Genomic DNA, 25784 nt, shown 5'->3' with positions numbered 1-25784 from the left:
ATGATTAGTCTGTGCAGTGGAGGATGGGGGTAATCTGGGCAGTGTAGGTGGTCTTTACAGTGTAAGTGGTCTGTGCAATGTGGGTGGTCCTGGCAGTGTGGGTGAATCTGGGCAGTGTGGGAATCTACAAAATGTGGGTGGTCTGTAGAGACTGGGTGGCCTGGGCAGCGGTGAGGCTGACCATAGAGACATCAAGCTCTGTCCCTTTTCTCTGGAACCTCTGTGGGGTGTGGCATCTCAGCCAGGCCACAACCACTGGGCATTGTTCAGAAACCCACTGCTCCTCCCAGTGGGCCTTGACCACGGCCGAGGCTGGGAGAGGCACTGACTCGCCAGCAGGTGGCAGGCCGCCGCTTCCCTGCCTGGGCCAGGGGTGCAGAGGCCCTTCCTTGGCTGTTCCTTCTCTTCTGCCGTTTAGTCCACAGCACAGAAGCAACTTTACTGCTCGGTCACTTCCATTTATTTGGGAATGTATGTGCATGGTTTTCTTTTTTTACTTAATCAGAATTAGGGTAAGAGGTCAGAGTCCAGTGAGCAGAGCAGAGAGAATCCCACCAGAGATGTACGGGAAAGGGTTTAGACTGAGTACGTTTCTATGATTCCATTTAATCTCCTTTGTTGGGTTTTGGCTGCTATTGGCTGTGTGTTTGTTGTGTTTTCACACCTTAGGTTACTGCGCTCCACCTCCCCGTGGTGTGATACCAGCTAAGACCTTCACAGCAGGTGCCTGTCCTGCATACCTTACAAATTCCACGATACATTGGCAGTCGGTCTCCGTCTCTCAGGGATCACTATCTAGGTGGCCTGATGTCCAGTGTCTCCAAAACCTTTGTTCCATTTATTGTTCCCGTTTTCATTTGTCTCAGTAAGGCTGTAAGACTGGTGCCAGTTACTCCATCTTGACTTGCAGCTGGAGGGGAAGTCAACCCACTTTTAAAAATAACCCTTTTGATTTGTAAGTTGCGTGTGTTCACTGTAAAAAGAAAATCACACACTTGGAAGCTATAGGAAAGTAAAAGTTAATAAAGTAAAACCCATCCCAAATCCTACTCTCTAGAGCTAACTACACCTCCCTACACCTCCATCCATCTATTTTTCTGTGTGTATGCATTATATATTTCTCTTGTGCAGTTATTCACATGTACATATGTGGGTCCTGATTGTTTTTCTCCTAACATCATATCGGCAATATTTTCCCATGTCATTAAAACGCCTTGGGTCCGGCTGGTGTGGTTCTATGATTGAGCATCCACCTATGAACCAGGAGGTCACGGTTCGATTCCTGGTCAGGGCACATGCCTGGGTTTCAGGCTCAATCCCCAGTAGGGGGTGTGCAGGAGGCAGCCAATCAATGATTCTTTCTCATCGTTGATGTTTCTATCTTTACCTCTCCCTTCCCCTCTGAAATCAATAAATATATATTTTTTAAAATTCCTTGGAATTTTAAAGAAAGCACAACATTCATCATTTGAACGTACTGTAATTTATTTAATTGGCCCCATTATTTAGGTTGTATTCTTGTTTTTATCTTTGCATCTCATTGTTTCCTTGGGGTAGATTCCTAACAGTGGAGTTTCTAGATTAAAGAAACCTAGGGCATAATATGATAGAAAACTCTGTGTGTGTGTGTGTGTGTGTGTGTGTGTGTGTGTCCATGTGCACATTTTCTCCCCTTGACTGGTTGGGAGAAAGAGGCTTTACCACAACCTAAGTGCAGATTAAACAAGTTTTCTTCGCGTGTAGCGTGAGGAGGTGGCTATGGTCATGAAGGCTCCTGTGACATTAAGACCCTCACGTGGAGGTCCGCAGGTGACTTCCCACTGGGAAGACAGGAGAAGCCTCTCCATTGCTGGAGCCCCAGTGGGCATCTCAGGAGCTGCTGGAGGGGGAGAGGCCAAGGTCCGCCTCAGCTCCAAGATGTAATATGAAGCTGGACAATTCAGTAAATACAGCTACGGTGGCATTATTTGTTTATGCATTTTCACTTTGAGGCTCACATAGTTGACCGTTTTAGCTGGCAGAGTTTCAAGAGAGTGGTGGGTACCAGACTGATTCGAAACAGACCAAAAGAGGCGAGTAACAGCCTGGAGGCAGCCCCAAGTTCACGGAGGGCTGGGGTGGCATGCAGCAGCACCACAGGCCTGTGGAAAAGGATTCTTCTACTGAGACTGTGTGACTTCCCTAGGCATTTGGAAACCCAAAGCTGGGACCACAGTCATGCCTTCTGCCAGTCCAACGGCATGGAAGATGATGAATGGTTTCCCTCTAAGAGGTTGCCAGGACAGCCTTCTTTTCTCTGTCTTCATCTGTAAGCCCCGCCCTCAGTCTTACCCCAGCATCACCTGTTCCAGGAAGCCCTCCCTCCACCCCCTGGCCAGGTGCCTTCCCTTTGGGGCCCACAGGGGCTCCCACCTCCCTAGCAGACCCTGCACAGAGCTGAAATGCCTCTGGAGCACTGCGAGAGCAGGAACCTAGTTCATCCACATCAAAAACACGAGCCTGGCCCTTGCCGACACTCAGCCGGCCCCCTTGCAGGGTCTCCCTTTCTACAGGGGACACAGAACACGGGCTTTTGCGCAGAGAGCTGCTGGTGGTGAGTTGTCTCCCTAATACAGATAACGGATGGACCCCTTATAGACAAAGTGACAGGTCTCGTGGCCCCAAAGCTGTTTAAAGTGGCATTAGGGATTTTCGGTTTGCTGGGTCACTGTAATCAGATCTGAACTTACCAGGACTCTCAGAGTCCTAGCTGTAACAAGGTGTCTCATATAGACTGCACCCAATCTAAAGACAAGATTCTTGTGTGGCAGTATGAAAGTGATTACAAGAAGGATATTTATTCATTGGAATAAATGGAAAGCTATTCATCGTGCACTTACCACTAACAAACCCTGCTGAGTTGGTGCCTGCAGACCATTTGGTTGGGAGCGTCCCTGTGGTTCAGGTCTCAGTAGGAGGCTGGACACCACGAAGGCTACAGGACCAGGCACCTGGCTCCTGGTGCAGGTGTGGCTTTCCCCACCTGCTGCCTGAGCTTCAGGTGAGTTTGGGTTCACCTGGGCTGTCAGCACCACACACGTCAGGCTGTAGCCACCGACAGGCCGGCAGCAGGAGCATCGTCCTGACCTGACCGTTTGTGGGCCGGGCCGCCCTGGGCCGAGTCCGCTGTGGACCAGTGGAATCAACTCTGCTGGGCCTCACTACACTGCACACGTCCCACACGGCTGCACTCCCACCCCGCCCCACGGCTACACCTAGCTGGTACACCCAGACAGGACAGCCTGCCAATGAGAGTGTTGGAACACCGCCTGCCTCGCCAGCCCCTTCCCCAGCCAGGTTTCTTCCCCAAGCTGACCGCCTCACAGCCAGGGTGTCTGAGTCCAGACCCTGTGGGCTGAACTTGACATCGGAGTCGCAGATGCCCAGTGGCTGGACCCCAGCGCTGTCCTCTTCCCTATGTTGGGTTTAAGTAGTCTTGATCCTGGGCCCCTCGATACACCAAAGTAAGAGCCTGGCCCCTTCCTGGCCTCCGGGGCTGTGTGAGCTGCTGGACTGAACTGTCCAGCCAGTGCCCCATGGTACTGTGGCTGAGCCTGGGGACACCGAGGCTGCTGGGCAGTGTAGACAACACAGAGGGGCTCCCCCTTCCGTCATTTCAGTGATTCTAATGAAACAGTCAAAACTCCATTTGAGGGTATAGCTTCCTACTCTGGCGTGGTAGGTCCAGGGGGCTGGGGTGGATGGGTTGTGGGGTGCAAGGGGCCATGGCTGACCTTGCTCTCTTCCAGGCTGCTTGTTCCTCCAGGTCCAGGGCAGGCCAGGGAGAGACCCTCACCTGTGGAGGTCCCCTGGCTCCTTGGAGGCCCCGGAGCATCCCCTCTACCTCTGGGCCCATACTTGGTTCTTCCTTCTGCCTAGGGGCTCCCAGTGCACCCTCAGGGGGCCCCTTGCCCCTCCAGGATGGACCCATGAGTTTTACATTCGAACAGGCAGGAGGCAGCGGCGGGCGGGCACCATGTCCCTGATCACCCGGGAGCCCAGGGCTGGCGCTGAGCTATGGAGACAGGGTTCCTGCCTCGCTATCAGGAAGCAGGAAATCAGCGAGATAGGTCTGAGTGGCAGGAGTCATCTGATGGCACAAAGTCCAAGCCTGTAACTCTGTGAACTTTATTGGCGGGAGGGGCCATCTTCCGGGCCCTCTTACCCCTTTTCTAAAAATGGTTTGGCACCAAGTACATGTCCCAGTCCACAGCAAGGCCTTTTGGGGCACAGGACCTCCAGTGAGGCAAATGGAGAGGACAGGGAAGGCCAGGAGAGCCTGAGCCGGGCCTCAGGAACAAGGCTGGCACTGAGTCACAGCAGGGCAGGCTGGCCCATCACCTGACCCCACGGCCATGCGCATGTGAACAAACCCCCTCCCCCGGCTCGGACCAAGGCTCCCAATGTCAGTGTTTGGACCACAAGATGATGGGCATGCGCTGGTGGACTTTCCTCCTGATAAGTCCCTGGCAACCGCTCCAGGCCTTGGCTGGGATAATGTGGCTTTCCTCCACCTCCGTCCCAGAACTTCCCAAAGCTGCCTGAGGGGCAGAGGCTGAGCCTGCTGAGAACTGGAGGAGCTCATTGTGGGCTCGTGGAAACACCTCCTCCTCTAGGGCCCCTCGGAGCCCAGGGCCTGTTACCAGAAAGGGACCGGCCCAGAGGTGGTCTGCCTCGGGCTGGCCTGAGTCCAGGTGACTTTGAGAATACATTTATTAAAGCTGGGGACAGTGGCAGGGCAGAAGAAGAAAGGGAGGACTTAGGCAGGGCTGCGCTGGTTCTCTAGAAACGTTTAAGAAAGAAATGAGCCTACGCGAGGCTGCTTTGGCTCATTGAGAGATAAAGGTCACAGTGAAGGAAGTGAGCCATGGCAGGACTTCTGTGGCTCACTGGAAAGCCAGAGAAAGGGGGACCTTGAGGACAGGTTCAGGGGGTTAGCCTGGGACAAGCTGCTGCTGCCCATTGCTCCCCTGGTTGCAAGATTCCTGGGGTCCCTTAGAGTTTAGGAGATGCAGGCCTGTGCGGGGAAAAGGAGCCGGAAGGGAAAGGCATGGGGTTGCTTCCAGGAGGGAGAGAGTGCACTGGGTCCTTGTCTTGAGGGTTTTTAAAGGCTAGGGGTTAGGGGAAGTTCTAAGGAAGGTTCTCAATAGAATATTCAGCAGCTTTATGCTGATGCACCAAAATGAGACTTACTCCCTTAACTCATCTGTCCTTGGGTGTGGTTGGCACAAATGGTACTAAATGGATTTCTGCTATCTCCCTGAGTAGGGTGATTTAAGCTATTTACCCACTGGTTGGGGAGGAGAAGTGTAAACCATTTACTCTTAAGTGTCCTTGGTTTAGGGAAGATAGGATTTTGCAGTTTACTAGATGGCTGTAAACACTTGGCCGTTTAACTATGTCTCAGTTTCCCCATCCCACTTGTCCTGGCTTACTAGCCTGTCTCAGGCAATTCTGCAGGCTCTGCTAGGTTGGGTCTTTGTGGCCTTGAGAAGCAGCCCCCAAAGGCCTCCCCCTCCCCCACCCCATATTCCCTGTACCTTCAGCTACCAGCTACTGGGCTCTGTAGGACCCTGGCAGGTGAGGGGTGGGCAGGTCAAAGGCCCTGTGCTGGAGTGGAGCCCTGAGAAAGAAGAACCCATGCTGGGAAAAGGAATGTGAGAGACTGATCAACAGCGCACCTCATACAGGGCTCCCCAGCACATCCTAAATGGGGTTCAATGTAGATGAGTTTTTGGGGAACATCTTGGGACCAACATGCTTGCACAAAGGGGCAGATGCCTGCCCCCCCTGGGAGCACCTCCCACCTTGGGCAGGGAAAGAAGAGGTGCTTGGGCCCAACACTCCTTGCTGACTCAACAGAACCCAGCCTTTCCTCTCCCCCCTCCCATCCCTTCTGCCTGGCTCCAGTGCACAAACCCAGTTCTGGGGCCCATGGAAGTTGTTAGGTGCCTGATGTCCATATTCGGCTTGTCCTGGACCACCCCAGCAATCACACCCCCAGGGACAGTTCTGGCCATCTTAGCTGATGGCCATCATCAGTGGGCCCAGAAGTCATACAAACCCTGAGATCGCCCATAGCAGCCAGGGTCATCTGACTTCCATTCTCTATCCACTCACGTGTCCAGCCAAACATCGGCTCAGCAATGCCTGGCAGGAAGGGGTTTCTTAATGCCCAAATCTGAGTGGAAGAGACTATGCGATGTGAGTCTTCAGCAGGTCACCTGCTCACACTCAGGATCGCACAAGACCTCTTTGTTCATGACTGACTAAAGGGTGCACAGCTGACAGTCATGCCCAGATGGCTCGGGAGCCTCTGGGAGATGGGGGCTGCTCTTAGAAAGACGAGCCCTTTTTATGCACCTCTAGGTTTGGAGAGTTCATGCACCAGAGAACCTCTAGGACATATGTCAATACTCTGCCCCGGCAGGAGAAGGGCACAGTGACCTGTCCAGTAGGCACAGGGCATTGGGGTCCCCATCCAGCACAGGCTCCTTAGTGAGAGGTGACTTCTCTGGGTGGTCCATTTTGTTCTTCACTGAACTCATGTGATAGTTCGGATCCACCTCACGCCAGGCTGGACGAGCCCAGAGAACAGAAAGTGGTGTGGCGCGGGTGGCATGGGTCCTCAGGTGGCCTGGGCCGCCTTGAGTCTTGCTGAGGAACAGCCCTGATCTTGCTCAGAGGCCCCTGCAATGGCTATTCATCATTAATGATGAGGAAGCAAGTCCATGTCACCCAATGTCTCCTTACCCAGGGAGAGGGCCACTGCCCATGCCCACCTTTCGCTCACTTTCCAGGGGGCAGATCTGCCAGGCTGAAAACCCCCAAGTATCTGATTGTCACAGCTGTAGGTACCACCCACCCTCCCCATTCTACTACCGCAATTACAACGCGCGGAAAAATGAAACAAGGTGAGGAGGTGGAAGGCACAGGGGCCTGGCTCCTCCCACAGCTCAAGGGCCAGAGCCTTGAGCCTGCACTTGGCCAGCTTTACTTCCCTGCACTGGCCCTCACCTTCTAGCGAATAAAGTTGGCTAAAGGTGACTTGATCATAAAACTATTTTTGGATCCTCAGTGCCCGCGGCAGGAGCCCTTCCCATCAGAAGCCATCGCGGTGAGACACCCCTGGCCTTTGACCCGCTCCTGCCACAGCTGCTTTTTCTTTCTGTTCAAATGACAGACGGCATCCAGTTTCACTACTTGCTCCCGACAGTTAATCTTTTCTCTTCTGCGGACGAGGGTCATAAATCAACCAGGCTTATGACTGAACACGCAGAGAGAAGACTCTGGGTCTCCTCTCAGCCTGACTGTAATGCAGGTCCAGGTGGGCGGCCTTCTTGGTGGGAGTGGCCTTTATCAGCTGCCATTCCAGACCCTCCATCTGACCCTCCTGCTCTCCCCCAGGGCCCCTGCTGTGCAGGGTCCACAGCATGGCCCTGCTGAGGTCCTTGGCCCACCCCGTTCCCGGACAGTCACTCTGATGTCTGAAGGTGACAAGGACCCGAGGAGCATCCACAGAGGACACAAGCCCAGGGCAAAGTCTCCCACCAGGACCCAGAGCCGGTGTGTCCAGCTGGGGCGCTCACTTAGGCTGCTTCTCCGCCCGCCACGCAAGGCCCCTGCCTCCCACTGCCGTCCAGCGCCCCATGTCCATGGAGACTGCCTTTGCAGAAACGGCGAAGGCGTCATCGGCCCTGGGCTGTCTGAGCAGTCGGCACTGAGCGTCTTACTAATACGCAGGGAAGCAGCCCCGAGGATGTGCCCTCCACAACTTTAAGGCCAAAGAGACTGAGCAAAGCCTGCTTTCAACATTGCGTCCCTCGGCCATTTGGAGGGGAGGGCACTGTGCCTTCCTAGTGTGGCTGCGGCACGAGGGGACCCTGGCCTGGAGTGCAGCCTGGTCACTCCTGCCCATCTCCGAGACACCCTGTCCCACGGAGCTCCGAGTCAGGGGACAGACTCTATATCCACGCCATTGTCCCTTCTAGACTCTTTTTGTTGTCTTTTCTTATTTTTCATAAGACTATTTTTTTAGAGCCGTATAGGTGGTTCTAATTTTTATGTCCTTGATGACATAGGATGTGGAGCATCTTTTTCATATGTTTACTTGCCGTCTGTATCTCTTCTTTGGTGAGGTAGCTGTCAAGGTCATTGGCTAATTTTTAATTTGAGTTGTTTGTTTTCATATTGTTGAGTTTCAAGAATTCATTGTATATTTAGCAGATTTGTCTTTTGCAAATATTTTCTTCCTGTTTGTGGCTTGTCTTCTTATTCTCTTCAAACTGTCTTTTGAACAGCAGACATTTGTAATTTTAATGAAGTCCAGCTTGTTGCTTATATCTTTGGTGTCGTATCTAAAAAGTCATCTTCATACCCAAGGGCATCTAGTTTTTCTCCTGTGCCACCTTGTAGAAGTTTTATAGTTTTGTGTTTTATAGCTAGGTCTGTGATCCATTTTGATTTAATTTGGTGAAGGGTAAATGATCTGTGTCTAGATTGATTTTTTTTTTTTTGCATGTAGATGTCCAGTTGTTTCAGCACCATTGGCTGAAGAGATTATCTTTGCTTCATTGTGTTGCCTTTGCCCCTTTGCCAAAGATCAGTGACCATACTTATGGGATCTATTTCTGGGCTCTCTTCTGTTTCATTGATCTATTTGTCTGCTACTTCACCAACACCACACTATGTTGGTAACAAGCTTTATAGCAAGTCTTAAAGCCGGGTGGTGTCAGCCTCCAACTTTGTTCTTCTCTTTCAATATTGTGTGGGCTGTCCTGGGTCTTTTGCTTCCATATAAACTTTAGATCAGTTTGCCCCTATCTTTGGGTTGCATCCTGGGTGGTGTTAATGCTCACCTGCCCCAGCCCTGGGCTACACTGCCTGCCACTCTCTCAGAGTCTGATCTCAGAAGGTTGAATCCATCTGAACATTCCCTGGACCAAGTCAGTGATGAGCAGGGATTTCTCTAGGAGTGAATACAAACTTTGCTTTGAAGCCAAACATGACTGTCGGATCTCCCAAGTGGGGTCACTGGACAAGTCTGACGCTGCAGAGGAGGTCTGTGGGCTAGAGTCCAAGGCCACCAGGCTCAGGTCCTGATCTGGGTGGGGTGGCGTCCGGGAACAAGTGCCAGGGTCCACAAAGGAGGTCAGCTCTTGGGCACAGACACACCCTCCTCTGGGTCTGGGGTCCTCAAGCTCCAACCTGAAGACTTGAGTGTGACGGGTAGTTGGGCACGCTCCAAGCTTAGGCTTGAGGGAACAGGGGAGCAGGGAGCTGAGACCTGGAGGGGGGGACAGAAAGGACTAAAAGGCAGTGAGTGTCTTGCTGGGTCAAATACTGGACCAGACATGCAAGCCAGTTCCTCAGGCAGGTTGAGGGCATCACCCCCTTCATCCCCACTCTTACCCCCACCAGGCTCTTCCCCCATCTGGCCTTGTCTACCATACCAGCCCCTCCAGACCCCACCTCACATGGGGCTCCTGCTGACACAGGGAGCAGGCTGGGTCCCAGGTCACCACTGAACGCCTTCAGCTGCCTTTCCTCCTTGAAGAGCCCCCTCACTCCTCAGCTGTCCCCAGGTCCTGTGTGAATGTCACCCTGCAGCCTCCTCCCCACCTGCCTGCTCCCTGGCGGGCACGTTCCCAATGTAGATGGTTCACACAGGGCCCTGGTCCCCACACAGCTCAGGACAAAGCGCTCCTCTGACCAGACCCTCCCAAGTATCCAGGTGCAGCCCTGCAGGGCCGGAGGGGAGCAGCTCCAAGAGCCCAGCGCCGCTCCCTGAAGGCTTGTCTCCCTGCTCACCTCGCCCATGCGGTTGCAGACATTGCTGTTATTATTAGTATTATTACATTGTTGTTATTATTAGTATTATTACTGTGGATGAAACGATAGTGTACCTGGGATGGCTTCAAAACCATCGGAGGAAGGCTGGGGAGGAGGTGGCTGGCAGCGCCCATTTAGGCAGCTTGTCAAGGAGAAAGGGAGGTGTGGCCTAGAGGGGAGGGGAAGGGAAAGGCTTTCGACTGGAGCTGCTGAGAGAAGAGCAGGACCCAGGAAAGGGCCTGGAGCCAGGCCAGGCAGGACCTTGGAGATTGGCAGGGGGCTTCTGTTGCTGTCACCAAAGGGAGACAGTTCTTTGAGGTTGAGATCATGTACAGGTTCAGAGGCAGGCAGTCACTCCAATGGCTCTGTTGCTATCAGAGGGGAGGCTCGGGAGGTGTTTGAAACAGCTCCCCAAGTGGGGACAGGGAGCACAGGGGAGGGCCTGGCCAGCCTGTGGGCCAGACATGCAGTGGCTCAGCGCTGAGGCCTGAGACCAGCGGGTCAGGTGGCCACTCTCTGTGTGAAAGCTGCTGTTGTTGATGGTGGTCCAAGGTGATGTCTGCCATGATCGGCTACATAAACATTAATTAGCACAAGTTAATATATAATTCTGCGCGCGCACACACACACACACACACACACACACACACACACACGGTATCTCGCCAGTGCCAGCACTATTGTTTGATAAGGATTTAATGAGAAGTAGGAAGGGAAGGCGCCTGATAAGAGTCTTCTCTCATTGTGAACGGCTCCAAGGTCACAGGATATGGGGGGGCGGGGAGGGGGTGTTGTCCCAGGAAAGGACACGGGCCCTGCTCCTTTGCTGCCCACCAAGGACCCTGCCATAGGAAGCTCCTCGCATCACCCAGGCCCTGGTGCCCCACTGATGTCAGCACCCACCTGTGAGCACATGTCTGCACTGAAAGTTTGGGCGGGTATTTTTCTGTTATTTGGGGCTAACGTTCACCGCAGGCTGCAGCTTTGCTGAGAGGCTTGTCCGCACAGGTCACCCACAGGCGCCCGAGCCGTCCCGTCTCCGTGTGCTTTTCCCTCTTGGCGCACAGACAGCAGTGCCGGGAGGGCAAGGTCAGGGAGCGGGTGATTGTAGTCACGCATTCCCGGACAGGCAGTTCCCTTCCTGCAAGCAGGTTAAGGTGGCAGGTAGGGCAGAGCACAAGCATTTGGGGTTAAGGTGAGAATATGGCATGTCATAAACTGGGCTCACCTCCCAGCCCGTCCTGTGTCTGGGGGGTGCCAGCGCTGACCGATTACGGGCCAGCTGCCAGCGCCCCATCAGGATGGTGACTAAGTGCTGATGCCTGCTCTTCCCCGGAATATTCTGCCAGGGCGGTGTCGGGCCCAGCAGATGGGTGTTGGCCTTCCCAGGGAGCAGAGGAACGTGTCTCAGGGAAAGGAACAAGCCGGGGGTCCTCTCCCCGACCTGCCCTCTGCTTCTGGTCACCTAGCAAGTGTTTCTGGCCTCAAGGACAACTTTCTGGACACATCTGGGGCTGGGGAGGGATTTCCGCACCTGACTCCGGCTCCAGTGCTGGTCTTCTGCCTGTGCCAGCCATGGCCACCAGGCCTGTGGGCTTTGGGCTGGGCACTGGATGACCCTGGACAAAACCCCAGGAGAAAACCTTCAAGTGCATGTGCATTCTGTAGGCGGTCAAAACCATGGCTGTCACACACGCTGACACATCAGACCACACCTCTGGAGTGTTTGTGGCATTAATAAAAAGTCAACTGGGATCTTCAGCAACTATGTAAGTGGCCATTCGCCAGCCGACGCTGGAACAGTGTCAGAAGAGGCATTCCCCCACGGAGCCGCTCTTGTGCCTGTGGACGTCTGGGCACCTTCAGGTGACCTCATCCACAGGCACGGGGGACGTGGACAAGGCTGAGTGTTGTCCCAGCTGCTGTTCCCTGCGTGTCTCTCAAAACCTGCTGCGTGATGGGCTCTGGCTGTTGGTCAAGGACTCATTGGGTTTTTCTCTCCCTGATGCCCTGCCGCTGCCCGCAAGTCACCTGCCACCTCACCACCCAAGCCTGACCTTTTAGCCCCCTTGCTTCTCCCACTGGGGACTCGAGGCTTTGGAGAGACACCTGGGTGCCCCTTTGGCAATGGTGCCTGGCAGAGAGGACGAAGCTCCCTGCCAGGCCTGCAAGCGCATTGTGCCTGGGCCGGGACACTGGCACGACACCTGCTAGCAGAATACCTGTTGCCCAGGGCCGTTGGGCAGGTTAGTAAATCAGTTCACTATTAGCACCTCATTCTTTTTCTATATAAAAAAATATTGTTATTGATTTCAGAGAGGAAGGGAGAGGGAAAGAGAGATAGGAACATCAATGATGAGAATCATTGATCGGATGCCTCCTGCACGCCCCTCACTGGGGATCGAGCCCGCCACCTGGGCATGTATCCTTGACCGAACCCAGGACCTTTCAATCCACAGGCTGATGCTCTATCCACTGAGCCAAACCAGCCAGGGCTAGCACCATCATTCTTAAAATAAACCAGCCGCCTGCCAGCCCCCAGGGGCGGTATGTTCCTTCTGGCTCATCTTTTTGTTGGCTCCATTCCTAGGCAGTGGCTTCCCTAGGGCCATCGCGAGTGGCCTTCAGTTCACACATAGAGCCCCCTTCTCCTGCACAGGGTGGCCAGAGGCCCACACCTGCATTCCCTGACCCCAGATGCTGGACCCTCCCGTGGAAGTGGCGAGCTGGGTGCTGTTGCCGTCACCTTGCCTGACAGGAAAGGTAGTTAGGCACAGAAAGGTTACATAATTCCCCAGAGGCAACACAAGAGTGATAGGGGCAGGATTTCCCCAGGCCCTTGGGCTGGTGCAGGCCCACCACGGTGCTGCCTCTCCCAGAGAATGTCCACGGCCGGGCAGCCGAGGCCCAGGGGCCTGGCTCGCGGCTGTGCGATCTCCGGCAAATCGCTGAGGTTTTCCTCTTCCTTGCTTTAAAATGGGGTCCAGAGGTGTGGGCAGAGAGTGTCAGTTGGACCTGCTGTGTGGGGTTCCCAGGGGTATCAAATGAAACTTGGAATGGGGACGTGTGTGGGGTAAGCAGCCGAGCTGTTGTTATTTTTCTGTGTAGCTAATACTTGATCTCTAAATAGGGAAGTTCAGAGACAGAACAATGAATATATTCATTTGCAGAGGAGCATGGATGGTTCCCATACTCAGTCGAGAACCCCATGGCAGCCAGGGCTGCCTGAAAATAGTGGGCACAGGGTTTCTGCCACACCGTGGAGCGGGGCGTATTCTGTCTTGGTACATTTTCATAAACGCCAAAGGCTATGTTAACTAAAGGAGACCTTGGTCCCAACTCACATACAAAAATCAGCAGGACTAGTGAATTCCTATGGCAAAACCTGCCCAGGTGCGTGCGCGCTGGTCCTGAGTAGAGCATTATGCCTTCCGTATGATGTCAGAATGGCAGAACTACTGAAATAAAACCACAGGCATTTTTATGTGAGGGAAATGGCGAGCATTTATTAGGTTGGTGACATCTATCACCCTGGGCAGGTGAGCCAGCAGGGGAGAGCCAGCCGGGGGGCTGATGACGGTGGCTGCAGGAGGACCCCGTCCGTATCCAAGGAAAGCACCTTTTTTTTTAAACAAGCTGAGTCGGCAGATGCAGGAGAGATTGATTTTTGAAAATATTATTCCTGAAATCTAAACTTGTGGCTACTGTTTCCCGGCAGCTCGACTGCTTGGGCATCTTGGTCCTAGGACACCAGTGTCCACCCTGGGGTTTTGCCGAAGCGGTCAGTGAAGCATGTTGGACCTGGGTAGGAAACGCTTGAATTTACATATTGTGTCCCCGAGGAGGGGGAGGGGCGGGAGTGTGGCGCTCACACCTTGCACACCCTCTCCTGGGCCACTAAACGATGACTCAGATCCTGCTGGCTTTTTATTTTTCCCTCAGAATTACACTCAATAAACACGGTGACTCCTGCTTCTGGAGAGAAGTCCTGATTTATGTCCCCCACAATCACATCTCCTTAACAGCCCAATTGACCTCGGCCCAGCCTGTACTCTCACTGCCGGGCCCAGGGCGGGTGCTGGGGCCGGCCTGCAGTTCTGTCCTGTAAGATCCCGGGAGGGGTGAGTGAGGATGGGGCTGCAGGGACAAATCCAGTGTGGAAGAAGTCCTCTCTGGCAGGGAGGGATGGAGGCAAAAGGGGGCCGAAGCAGAAGGGCCCCTGGGCTCCAGGAGGAGCTGCCTGAGCTGGAGGGCCCAGAGGGGCAGCACCCCAACACCCCAAGCTGTGGAGAGGCGGCCGAGTGCTCCTCCAGGACCGCCTCTCGGGATGACAGGCTCCGTGTCCCTCTCCCTTCCCTCCTTGAGCGGGATGGACCTTGTCATGGCAGAGTCCCAATCCAGATGGTGCCGGCTACCACCCACAGGGTCCCCATAGAACCCTGGGATGGCACAGTTCGCTACACACAGGGCAGGGCAAGGGAGGGAGTGAGGGGCTGCAAGGATGGGCTCTGTGGACAGGCCGCCACCAGTCACGTGGCCTGGGGCAAAATCCACGTCTCTCCTTGCCTCAGTTTCCCCACCTACTAAAAGGGAGATGCAGTCCCTGGTTTCGTCCTCCTTCAATCCTGCTTCCACACTGGGGAAACTGAGGCACAGCAAGGCTGAGTGCCCAACCAAGTTCCACAACCCCCTACGAAGCCCCCGTGTCTGGTGAGCTTGGTGTGCAGCGAGCGCCCAGCAGGCCTCAGCGCCCCCGCAGGTAACTGGGAGCCCAGGTAAAACATACCGTGTGGAGCAGAGGCTGCAGGGCACCTAGCACAGGCCCGTGATGACACCCACGGCAAAGGGTGGCGGCTCAGACTCACTGGCCTTGAAGACAAAAGCTGGTCAGTCACAGCGGCTCTGAGGCCCAGTCCTGGTGTCTTGGCTGGGAGGATGTGTCCTGGAGAGGCCCTGGTCAGGATGCTATGAGAATCGAGGTACAGAAATCATGTGTGGGGCTCCATGGGGTCTCAGGGCCCCAAGGGGGTGGAGCAGGGCGGGACAGGAGGCAGATGGGAGCGTCTGTGCGCACAACACCCGCTGGGCCCCTCTGACCACGTGGTCTGTGCAGCATCGTCTCCTGCCTGCGCCCTAGTGCAGAACAGTCTCTAGCGGGAACTGCACTACGAGGACAAGGGCAGATCCACGGAGCCGCCCTCGGGACCTGGCTGAGGCCCATCCTTGGCCTCCTCATGCCCTGGAATCATGCACCCAGAGGGCAGGTTCCTGCCAGGCTAAGGCTGGGTAGTCTGGGCACCGACTCAGGACCTCCCTCCCCTCTGCTCTGCCCCTGACCTCCAGCCCTTCACGAAGGAGGCAGAGGGCCGAACTGACCCCACCTCTCGTGGCCCCTTGGCCCATAGTAACGTGCCGGGGGCTTCAGGGACCAGGAGGCCTTTCTTGGGTTCTCTTCCTCCAGTGAGGACAGGCTCCTCGGGAATCTTTACTTCTGTTTCGGTGATGTCACTCATGGAAGTCTGAACGCACAGGTGCTCGGTCAAGTCTGGGTCAACAGGGTGGGCCCCTGGATGGGTGTGCTACACATATCAGCAGGACTGGGTTACAGAGACCAGGCCAGCAGGATCCTCCCCCACCTGCTCCCCCTCTCTGACCCCCTGCAGCACCCAGACAGACGGCCTCCCTCTCACGGCCATCTCAGGCCTGCCCAGGGCCAGGAGCTTCTAAAGGGCCCAGGCACCTGGGAGGTTCCAGGGAAAGCAGTGAAGGAACTGGGTGGGACAGCGGTGTGCCTGGGCTGGGGTCTTCCTCCTGCCAGGACACCCATGAGTCAGTCCCCTGCTGGGCCAGGCCCACCTACAGGGCTGTACAGGACTGGGTGAGGGTCCCAGGGGACAGCACAGGCCCAGTGCTTTCTCGCGTATTCTCGCTGAGCAAGAGTGAGTCCCTCCCCTCTAAAAGCACCAGCAGAAGAGTCAGGCCAGAGAGTAAAGACAGGCACAGTCAGCCCCCATCCTAACCATCCTCAGAGTCACTGTGAGCAGGTGCCCAGAGGACTTTTGTCCTCTCTGTGGTCCTCCCGACGAAGGCAGTCAGCTTTCCCAGCGGCGTGGAGAGAAGAGGCTGTGTGGGGACAGGGGGGAGCCAGCCTGTGCAGGGACCTTGACTCTGTGCCCGGGACGCAGAGTCCCCCCTCCACCTACCCCCCAGAAGTCGTTCTGTGCCGGTCAGGTCTTGCATGAGCGACATTCCCATCTGAAAGGCTAATTTGTGCAAATGAGTGTTTTGCTCACCTCTACTTAGGAATTCCCGTCCCCACCACGCAACCTGCAGGCATTCCTCTCTCTGAAAACTTTCCACTGTCAGGTGAGCCCTGCTGGTCCCACTGGAGGGACCTCATGCTTGTTGTCTGGGGAGCCATGTTTCTGCTTCCACTTCTAGCACTGTCTCTGGGTTTAGGCAACACTTCAGGAGGTGAGAGCCTTTGACTCAGAGGTCTGGACAGAGCTGTCCTGACCACAGAGCTCAACAAAGCAAGGGAAAAGGGGGCGACACGTTCTCAATCAGTGGTTTGGGGCCTCAGACGCTGATCGCTGATTCTGCCTGAGTCCCACCAGAGCACCCGTGGGGGCCTGACTCCGCTGGTGAGGATCCCCACAAACAAGACCCCAACGTGGGGGCACATGGCATTCATGGCATGCTTCCTAAAGGGGGGATCCCTCTGGTGACAGTGACAGGCCCCCCAGAGACACTGTAGCAAACCAGCCGCCCCACCCGATCACTTGCTGAGGTCGGTGAGGCTCTCTGGGCTGCGCTAGTGGGTGATCGGGTTCTGATTTTGCCAGTGTGGCTCCCGGCAGTCCACAGCGGAATCAAAACAGATGGAGGTGAAAATGAAAGTTGAAATGGGTCCCGGGACATGTGGCAGCCCGACCCGCTCCTTTGCACGCAGCCCCTACTTGAGCCATGGCAGAGGCAGTTGGAGTACAGTCCTGCTCCGCACCAACCTACCTCCTTGACCAAAGAGCCCACCTCTCCCAGGTCCTCCAGCGGCCCAAGGTGGGGATCCGGAGGAACGGGCTGTGACCCTTCCCTGCTGCAGGCACAAATGTCCCACCATGGCCTTCCCATCTCTGTGCAATCTCCTCAACACTTACTAAAGGGCCCAGGTACCTCTAGTAAGGGGAGGATTGAACCCAGCGCTTACTTCAAGGCCTCCAATTCTCTGGAAATCCAGAGGCTGCCCGCCAGACTTTGGCCTTTGCTTCCACTTAATATAAATAAAAGGACAAATGCATAAAGAAGTTAATAGCCCATTTTCATAACACGTAGGTAGGAGTTCTAAAGTTATTCCCATCAACAAAACTGCCATTTCTTGGAGACATTCCTCTGGATTCTTTTCAGAAGAAATGCTCTCAGGAGTGAATATGTAAACAAAACTTTATCCACTCCTGTGAACAGGGACCACAGCTGTGTCTCCCCCCACCTGGGAGGCCCAGGGAGCAGGGCACAGGCTGGCATCCCTGGGTCATTCCCGGTTTCAAGACAGGGCCCCGCCATGGTGCACAGCACGGGTGTAGATAAGGCCTCTGGGCCCAGCTCAGAGTCCCGTTCACATCCGTGTACCACAGTGAGCGGCCACTTGGGGTAACTGAGCCTGATTAATATAAACAAGATCTCCCCCAAGGCAGGTGGGAGTCTGGGCCCCAGGTCTCCTGAGCTTCTGTCTCCCATATCAGGTTCTGGTAAGAAATGCCTGGTGGCTTCCAGGCACGTCCAGCTCAAATGAAAATGAGGAAAGTAGAGGAGTGGGGAGTATCGGAGCTCTCCTGGAGGAGGGGGAAGTTTCCCCAATCTGGGGGGTGAGTTTGGATCAAGTGAACAATTACCTGATTAACCTGATTCCTTCTTCTATAATTCCATGGTGACAGGCAGGAATTCCACCAGCAGATAGAAGTGAGGCCCACCACATGCCTGCTCTGAGTGCAGGGCAGCGTTCTGAATGATAATTCATTCCTAGTGGGCACAGCCTAGTGGTCCAGACTCTCAGACTACCAAGTGGGGTAGGAACAAAGTGAGGGCTGCTCCTTGCAGTGGCAGGTGGGCCAGCACCAGGCCACCCCCTCCTGAGTATCTGCTCCCAGCTGCTTCACAAGACACCAGGTGGTCCCAGGCGTCTAAGTATCGAGTGGGCTCCAGAGTCCTCAGCCAGCAAGAAGCCTCGGGTCAGCTGAGAGGGCTGCTCTGCTGTCTTTGCAGGTGAACGAATCCTCCCAAAGGGTGGGCCTTGCAGGACAGGGGAGGGGGGCAAAGGCAAGACTCCTAGAAAAGGGGAAAATCCACAGCTGAGCCAGATCGAAAAGCTCTGTCCAGCAAACCCGAATGTGTCCAGCTATGAACACACTCTGGAGCCCTGGGGTGGGGGTGGGGGGGTGGCCTTTGGGCCTGGGAAGAAGCCGAGGAAGAGACCTGGATGACCACTCAAGTATGAGAGGCCTCGGGGACACCAACGGAAGCTGAATTCTGTATGAGCAGTGACTGGGAACGCAGCTGTGCAAAGCAGTGGGCAGGCCCGACCTGGGGGACGTGGGTGAGATCCCAGTTGTGGCGCTGCTTCCTGGCTCTCTCCTCCTCCGCGTCTCCAGGCTCATGACTCTCTGGGCTGTCCTCCGCCTTTTTCGATGCATGAGAAGCGAGGTTCCACTTCCCATGCATTGACTGAAGGCTTGTCTGTGCTACACACAGAACCTGGCAACCCAAGCCAAGCTAGCTGAAGGGACGTGACTATAACAAGAGAGCTTAGGGAAATTAACCAGGCCCGACGGAAGAAGAAAGCATCCGAAGACAGACATGCAGAGCAAATCCACTTTGCTTTGAGCTGAGTCCGAATTAGTGATGGACCAGATAGAGCTGAGTCTGATGAAATAATGGCCAAAAAGCAGCTGAGCTTCACTAAGTGCTGGAACTAACGAAGCTGAAGCCGATTGAGTGATGAATCAAAAGGGGCGGAGCATGAGTGAGTGATGCAGCAGGCAGAACCCAGTCCAAGTTAGTGATGGATCAAATGGAGTTAAGTCTGAGTGAATGGAGGACAAGATGAAGCTGAGTCTGAGTGAGTGATGGACAAGACGGAGCTGAGTCTGAGTGAGTGAAGGACAAGACGGAGCTGAGTCTGAGTGAGTGATGGACAAGACGGAGCTGAGACTGTGAGTGGAGGACAAGACGGAGCTGAGTCTCTGGCAGAGAAGTGTTAGTGATAAATGTCTGCCGCTCATGTAAAGAGCAAGAGGTTAATAGCAAGATCCAGATCTTAAATATACAGATCAGCCGTTTCTGTGATATTAATTAAGAATAGATGCACATAGATAAATCTTGTCAGGCTTGATGAGAAAACAAAAAATGCACTTTAAATATAAGAACACCGGTAGGTTGCAAGCAGAAGAATGGGAAATGAGACACCAAAAGAAAGAAAACGGTGTGGCTACAAGAATGTCACAGTACGCTTCAGGCAAACAGTATTAGGAAGAAATAGAGGGACATTCCATGATGATAACGAGCCATTTCAATCTGAAAACATAGCAATCCTATCTCTTAGCTAAAATTATAGAAAGCAGAAGCCAATATAACTAAAATGACGACAGACAAAGCCACCTTTATTAAGTTATGAGTTTTTAAAATATGTTTTTATTGATTTCAGAGAGGAAGGGAGAGGGAGAAATATAGAAACATCAATGATGATAGAGAATCATTGATTGGCGGCCTCCTGCACGCCCCACACTGGAGATCGAGTCCACAATCCGGGCATTGAGCCCACAATCTGGGCATATGGCCTGACTGGGAATCGAACCATGACCTCCTGGTTCATAGGTTGACGCTCAATCACTGAGCCACGCCAGCTGGGCCTAAACATGAAATGTTTGATGAAAAATTTTCCCAAAATTCCTTGAAAATACAATTTACCAAAATGAACACAAAAAGAAACAGAAAGTCTGACTAGTCTTATATTTATTAAATAAATTCAACCCATACTTTAAAACTTTTCCACCTAGAAACCTGCAGAGCCAGCTGGAGGATTGGAGAGACTCCTTCCACAAACAGCTTGTATATTTCTTGTTAGAGTCCCCCTCCTCACACCCCCAGGTGTGTTTCATAGTTTTTGATGCTATGCAAATAGTATTGTCAAATTAACTTTCATTTTCTAAAACATCTGTTGCAGTGTATAGAAATTGATTTTGTAGCCAGCAACCTTGCTGAGCTAACTCTCCTTAATTTTGATAATTTGTAAGTCCTTTTGGGCATTACATAGAGGCGATATCTCACATGCTAAGAACAACGTTGTTCCTTCTTTTCCCAGTTCTTCTCTCAGTTTTTCTTTCTGTTCTTGTGTGGAGAACAGCAGTGAGGGAGGCATCTGACGCTCCTGACCTCCAGGAGACAGGTCCCAGTTTTATCGGCCTGTGCTCACTGCGGGGTGTGTAGGTCCTATTTCCCAGGTTAAGGAAACTTGCTTCTGTTCTAAGTTTGCTTAGAGTTTCCTCTTAGCAAATGTTTTGTCATGAGTGGATTTATAATTTTCCCAAAGGCTCTTTCTGCTTCTGTTGATTCATCACTGAGCTTTCTCCTTTAATCTGTCGAGGTGATGACTCACAAGCATCTCTTCTCATATTAAGCCAGCTCTTCAGCCTGGTACCTTCCCTGCACTTTGCAGGATTTAGCTGGTCCCTGTGTCAGGATGCTTCAGTTGTTGTTGGTGACTGGGCTCGTTTCTGAGCCGGTTGGCAAGGCTGGGGTCAGGGGAGAGGGACACGGTTGGTCACCGGCCCTGGGGCTTCTGCGGGGCCTCAGTGAGGAGCTGGGTTTCGGGGTCCTCGCTGACTATGGGTGGGGGTGTGGAACACTGTGCAGGGGGATCACAGGGTGTTTCTGGGGAAAGGATCCCAGCCAGGGAATGCCAGGCGTATGGGGTCTTGCCTCCAGAAAGGAGGGGGATGTCAAGATTCCTGGGAGGAAGGGGCATGGCCCAGAGACCAGGGCTTAAACAAGGGGTGTAGTGAGATTGGCAGGACTTCACAAGGGACAGGAGGTGGGAGCAGGGAGTGATCAAAGTGGTTGGGGGAGGTGCTTCCACAGAACTCAGTGTAGCCAGACAGTCCCTGTTGCAGAGGGCCCCTTGAGTCCCCAAGGGTGGAGGGGGTGCCAAGCCTGGGGTGCAGGGATCAAGGCAGGTCCACGATCCTCGGGACCTCAACCCCGCCCCAGGCTCACTCAACGTGCTGCCAAGCCACAGACCAGCAGGGCTGGGGAGGACATGGAAGTGACTGCGATTCCAGGTCCAAGGCCTCCGCCTGGCGACTCTCAGTCTCCGCCTGAGACTGTGACCAAGGTGGCAACACTGGAACTATTGCTTAGCCTGAGACCCTCTGCCCCTAATGCCCCTCACCTGCATACTGGTCTGTGGCCATGGCCTAGAAAGGCTCCAGACTCACCTGAGGCCCCAGGGCCGCCACAGGCCGACCACAGAAGAAGCCCTGCTCACAATTTGTTTTGAAAAAAAATGCAGCTGTATTACTGCAATCAAATAAGGCAGGACACCTGTCATGCTGGTCTGCTCCTAGGGGGCCTGGAGCCTAGGTAGGACAGGGCACAGCGGGCACTCAGCCGGCCCACTGGCTAGGAGTGTAATAGCTCCGGGCTCTTCCCCTCCTTCAGAGCTAGTGTGTGAACACTTTGGGTTTAAAAATGAACTTTGGGGATGGGTGCTGAATGCCTGTGTGTATGGCAGTGGTTCTCAACCTTGGCTGCACATTAGAATCACCTGGGAATCTTTTTTAAAATCCTGATTTCTGGGCCTCGTCCTCCTGAACTTTTGTTTCTTTGTTACTAATATTGTGGCCCCATCCCATAACAAAGAAACAGAATTTCCCAGAGGACGAGGCCCAGAAATCAGGATTTTAAAAAGATTCCCAGGTGATTCTAATGTGCAGCCAAAGTTGAGAACCACTGGTGTATGGACTTAAACATCTTAAAGTTACATTAAACTTAACTTTCATCTCTTGTGTATTGTCGGCAAAAGCCTAGATGTGGACTAGATGGACTAGATGTAATGTTTTTTAATTTCATTTCTTAGTTTTGAAGTTCAGATGCTCATGGCAGATGAGGTAGATTGCAGTTCTTTCGGACTGGTTATTTGCATCGTTGTAACATTTTTGAGTTAGCCATGTGGTCATGGGGTCTCACAGAGCTAGGGACTAAATGTTTGTTTGCCGCGCCCCCCGCCCCCCCCCGCCCCCCCCCCCCCCGCCCCATAGTTATGTTGAAGCCACCTGAGCACCCACTGTGGCTGTATTTGGCAACAGCGAGGTAATTAAGGGTAAGTGAGGTTCATAAGGTTGGGGCCTTAATCCAATAGGGTCTGTGCCCTTTCAAGAAGCGCAAGAGACATCCCTCTCCCTCTCTCTCCTCATGTCTGCACCCCAGGAAAGGCCACATGAGGACACAGAGACTCTGCCTGCTGACAACCTGGTCGGAAACTTGATCCCAAACGAAGACAATATATGTACAAGCAAACCCACAGGTGATCCTCACCTCTGGGGAGGGTGGGGGAGGGCAGCTCTGCAATGCTGCTCACCTGCCTGATGGCGGTGCTGAGAGGGTAGTTATCAGATCATCACACACCTGCCTGGCCCTGAGGACACCTCCCAACACACACACACACACACACCCAGGCCTCCGGCTACTTTTGGCCAGATGGCCATTTGGATTGTGCACGGCACAACTCTGGGGGATGCTGTTCATAATGGTAGCCCTGGAGTGGTGGGGTGCTGCAGCACTGCTTAAAACCACAGCCCACCCACCATGTGGCCCCAGTCCTTGTTGGGGGATCACTGTGGAGAAGTGGGCCAGTGGGTGGGTGGTATATCTGGAGGAATGGAGCAGTACACACTCTCCACCCCCTAAACTGACTTCTGCTTGTAAGGGAGGCTGATACTCTCATCACTGTACCATGCCCTGGAGCCTTCCAGCAACCTGAAGGGCAAATGCATTCATCCTATACTTGCCCATAGGTCCTGCAAACAGCCTGCTTCTCACCAGAGCTTGCACCACACTCCCACCATGCCATTGCGGGGCCTTGCTTCCTTTCAACTCTCCCATGTCCTCGGACAGCCTGTGGCCACCTCTGCGGCACACTGTCCGATGGCCAACAACCAGCCTCAGCCTTCACTTTGAATCCTCAAGTCTGCACACTAACGCTCTGCTCCTCTGCCCTTTGAACTGCCTCCTGGGTCTCAGCAGCAGCTGCTCCCAGGGGAAATGCCCTGAGCTCTTAGGACAGGCTCTGGTTAAAACCCCCAAGGGTGGCATGACCGGAGGGTCACTGGGCATCATAGTACATGCCGTTCTGGTGGGCATTTGGCCTTTCTGTGGAATGCAAGGGCACCATCTTCAAAGAGGATGGTTTTGTAAAGGCTTTATTTACTCAGGAACCATGAGGGTAAATAAGGAGGGTGTCCAGGTTGCAGGTAATCTGATCATGTCCAACTGGCTCAACCTCTGGGGCAGGAGGCCAAGAATAGAGCAGGGGACAGAGCAGCATGAATAGGCTTGAGCTGGGAGCAACCACCATTCACCAAGCACGGCCACCCTGGCAGGTCCCAGTCACATACTCCCACAGACCCTGTGCTCAGCTCAGTCCAGCCTCCACCCCATGGTCACTACATCCCTTGAGGCTGGCCTCCCTCCCCCACCTGAATCCCTGGGCTACCACAGAGGCCCTTACAGCTGGCAAGCCCCCCCAGGGCCCCCAGTGAAGACTGATGCCCTCCACAGCATCCTCCAAGTGGTCGCCCAGCTTCACTTGCCATTTCGCACCCAGCCACCCAGACAAGTGAGCATGATTTGAATTAATTCTCTCTCCACTACATGACTGATAGCCACCTCTCATAAGAAACTAGGGAGAAAATCCAAGGAATAAAGTCATCCAGCTTAGCACTGCCCTCCCCACCTCCTGAGACTCCAACATATCCTATATAATAAAGAGGTAATATGCAAATTGACCCTCACACCCTCACAAGATGGCTGCCTACAACCAGGCCTGCAGGGGGGGTTAGTGAGGGACCACAAACGATTGAATAAGCAGTTTGCATGGGGCGACCAGGCTGGCGGGGGGGGGGCAGTTGGGGGCGACCAGGCCGGCAGGGGGGGGCGCAGAAAGAAGCAACCAGGCCAGCGGGGGTGAGGGGATGGGGGGTGGGGAGGCAGTTAGGGGTGACCAGGCAGGCAGGCAGGTGAGCGATTAGGAACCAGCAGTCCAGGATTGTGAGAGGGATGTCCGACTGCCAGTTTAGGCCCAAGGGATTGGGCCTAAATCGGCAGTCGGACATCCCCCAAGGGGTCTCAGATTGGAGAGGGTACAGGCTGGGCTGAGGGGACCCCCCCTCCCATGCATGAATTTTGTGCACCGGGCCTCTAGTTCTCAGATATTAGAAGATATGTGTCCACCTGCATCCATCTAACCAATGTCTCCCAAGTGCTCCTGTGTGCCAGGCACTGTTTCAGGCACTGGGGATGCAGCTGTGAGTCTGCTGGGCTTGTGCAGCCCCTCACTCAGGGAACAGATGTTCCCATGGAGAGGGCAGACAGGCAACAGACAAACAGAGCAGACAGCATGTCAAAGCCTGGAAGGCATGGAGGAACACGAGTAGGGGCGGAGGGGGGTGGGGTGGGGACTGAGAGATCAGCGGATGCAACAAAGAGGTGACTTGGAGCAAAGGCCTTATGGAGCCAAGGGAGCCTGGAAGTAGAGGTCCCAGAAAGCGGGTGCATCTGGCAGAGGGAGGCTCAGAGGTCAGGGAGAGGCCCGAGTCTTGAGAGTTCCTCTGAGTTGGAGGGTCCAGTAGGAGGGCCAGACCTGGCAGATGAAGGGGGCGCCTTTGCCGCAGTGGGTGGCCGCCAGAGGTGATGAGCAGTAGCTGGTTTGTATTTGCAAGTAGAGCAGAAAACCTGTCCCGGAAACAGCGGGAGCTGGAGGAGAAGTCAGGTGTGCTTCCTAGGTTTGGGGCTGAACAGAGACAGGGCTGCCCCTGCTGAGGCTGCAGGGTGGGTTTAGGGAGGAAATGTGAGGTGCATTTGCATCGTGGAGTCTGAGATGTCCAGGTGAGCCATCTGCAGATGCAGTGCAGTCCGAAGGGACTTGAGGGCAGAGTCCCCCCCCCCCCCCCCCCGCAACTACCATGTCAATTCCAAGCCCACCCTGTGGTAAAAGGGGCATTTCAGGTGCAATACTAGAAGTCTGAGCAGTGCCCTTGGGCTCTGAGGTGGGAGAAGGGGGAGCGAGGTAAGGGCCCTCACAGAAGGTACAGGGGCCATGTTTGGAGAAGGGCAGCGACTTGGATTCTGCATCACCCTGGTTTCTAGATTGTTAGATCCTGTGACGAAATACTATGGAAGACAGTACGAGGCTGGCAGCCTGGCCCCCTTTCTGGGTCCTTGTGACTCTGGGGGGGTCTGCACGGCCCCAGGTCCTGCGTTTGTGGAGAAGGAGGAGCTTGGGGCCAATGTTCCCATGGACGGCCCCTGGCAACTCCGGGAGCTGAGCGAATGCCACCGTGGGGCGCCTGAGGCACCAAGCGCCCACCACTTGATAGTCAAGCCCTGAAGGATCCCAAGCCCTCGGCGCTGCGCTCCGTCCTCCATCGCCCTGCGACCGCATAGACCTCCCGGCTTGCGCCCTGCAGCCCAGGGCTCCAGGAGAGGGCGGGAGTGGGTTGCGGACGTGGGAAGGTGAGGCCAAGGGGCCGATCAGGCCGGGGGTGGGCGTGCCGAGAACGCGCGACGGTGTCTGCGCTCGCGTGTGCGCAACGGGGGCGGGGCCCCGCCCCAGGGCGGGAGGGGGCCGCTGGATTAAAGGCCACCCG

At 54.4% G+C, this 25784-nt stretch overlaps 1 long non-coding RNA gene across 1 annotated transcript; it reads right to left on the bottom strand.

Moving 5' to 3' along the window:
* Nucleotides 1–7656: 7656 nt before the first annotated feature.
* LOC132233627 (uncharacterized) lies at nt 7657–11022 on the bottom strand. Its single transcript, XR_009452678.1, has 3 exons — nt 10774–11022; nt 9945–10039; nt 7657–9325 (listed from the first exon to the last, which is right to left on the bottom strand). It is a non-coding gene; the product is annotated as an uncharacterized LOC132233627 (long non-coding RNA).
* Nucleotides 11023–25784: the final 14762 nt, after the last annotated feature.

The sequence above is a fragment of the Myotis daubentonii genome, chromosome 4 (assembly GCF_963259705.1).
Source record: "Myotis daubentonii chromosome 4, mMyoDau2.1, whole genome shotgun sequence".
NCBI lineage: Eukaryota > Metazoa > Chordata > Mammalia > Chiroptera > Vespertilionidae > Myotis > Myotis daubentonii.
This window is presented reverse-complemented; position numbering and strand designations above follow the sequence as displayed.